The 1998-nt window shown below is 29.8% G+C and overlaps 1 pseudogene; it reads left to right on the plus strand.

The window, feature by feature from the left end:
* The first annotated feature begins 1503 nt into the window (after positions 1-1503).
* LOC112471575 lies at positions 1504-1621 on the plus strand (annotated as a pseudogene).
* The last annotated feature ends 377 nt before the right edge of the window (positions 1622-1998 follow it).

Consider the following 1998-nt stretch of genomic DNA (forward strand, 5'->3'; position numbering starts at 1 on the left):
GGGCTACTTTATTTTTCTTTCTGAGAAGTTCAAATAGAAGAATCCAATGTCATTGTTAAACATTCATTGCAAATATGATAATTCTCTTAGGACTTGCCTTCATCACCTAGAGACATATTATATTAAACAGCTTGTGAGGAAGGGTTCGTTTTATGTGACCCAAGTTTAAAATTTCTGTCTTCTGTAAAGGTAAGGAAGTAAAATTTTATTGGAATAAAAAGAATTTAAAAAATTAAAGACACTTTCTAAAATTGTACTTATGACTATTAGTAAGCTTTCTCCATGAATACACCTGAAAGTTAGGAGTGTGTGTTGAGAAGAAAAGATTTGAGAGTGGATATAATTGAGCACCATTAACGTTGAAAAGTGACATTTAGGCAACAGTTACAGGGTTTGAGAACAGATTTAATTTTTCCCCCCGATCCCTAATATTATTGTTAAAATGTTAAACCTGAACCGAATGTGAGAAGAAAAATCAAGCAATACATTAAAAATTATTGCAATTCATTATTTAAATTAGAGAATAAAATAATAATAATAAAATAGAAAATTCAAAGACCAATTCTAATGGTTCACAACTGGTTGGAAAACAGGGGATTAGGAACATCAAAAAAAACTTCAACATTTTGTGAACCACACATCCACTATTTTTCCTGAAGCACTTTCTCTCTATTTGTCAATAATTGTCCCATTCCAACCATTTAATATTTAATCCTCTTCATAGAACAACAGCCAGATTATAACTTCCTTCTCATTAATCATCCACTGAATATTTTTCATTAAATTTCAGTATCTCAAAAAACTTTCCCTATGGCAAACTTAAATCTTTATCTTTGTTCTTTCTGTCTTTGATTCTAATTCTAACATGTGGAGCCATATAGACTATAAATTAGTTCACTTCCATTCCATTACTATCATGCTTGAAAGCAATTATCTGTTCTCTAAGCTTTCTCAACTAAATTTCTACTTAATATTTATGTTCAAGAAGTGGTTAGACAAATCACTAATTAGTGGTAGAATGAAACTTGAATGTTACTTTTTTGGGTGAGGAGACTTACCTATAGATTTTAAGGAGAAAAAAATAAGGCAACAATGTCACAATCTAAATGCTAGCCTGAGTGAATCATTAGTCTGACTCAGTCATCCTTTCTCATATCTTTAAACAGATAATGCTATAGTAAAATATTAGTCAAGCATCTGATCTATAATTCAACCTAAAGGAAATGTCAGGTATATTTAATTATTAATAGAGTCACTGAGACAGTTATGTTAGTCATAATAGTTTGATATAAAGAAATAATCTGCTTCTGTCACCATTTATGGAGGTTTGACTTTGGGTAGTGACTACACAGTGCAATATACAGATGATGTATTATAGAACTGTAAACTTGAAACCTATATAATTTTATTAACCAATGCCACACAAATAAATTTAATAAAAAAAGAAATAATCTGCTTGTTAGAACAATGGCTACTGCGTCAGCAAGATTTTAAAGATATGCTGTCTACAGCCATGCTACCCTGATCAAGCCCAATCTCGTCTGATCTCAGAAGCTAATCAGGGTTTGGCCTGGTTAGTACTTGGATGGGAGACCATCTCGGAAGACTGGTGCTGTAGGTGTAAAAAATAAAAAAAATAAGGAATTGTAAGCTGACAATTTCCTTGCAATCTGTGAGGTCAACTAAGTGTTGCCTTGCCTAAAAATATAAAATAAATAAGAAAGAAAGAAAGAGAGAGAGAGAGAGAGAGAAAGTTTACGGCCTATGAAATATATAAATAATATATATGTAGTTACATATAATACTCAATATTCATTAAAGAATTTTCATTTTTAGTGCTAGGTTTTGAAGATATATATTATGGGGTTATATATATATCCTAGAAAAATAAGTCTTCCACTATATAAAAAATACAGATTTAACTAAAAATATATAAATATTTAAATACATTAAAAAATACACAAATATATAAAATATGTATTTATACATATAATATAT

This window comes from Pteropus alecto, unplaced genomic scaffold (genome assembly GCF_000325575.1).
Source record: "Pteropus alecto unplaced genomic scaffold, ASM32557v1 scaffold57, whole genome shotgun sequence".
Taxonomy (NCBI): Eukaryota; Metazoa; Chordata; class Mammalia; order Chiroptera; family Pteropodidae; genus Pteropus; species Pteropus alecto.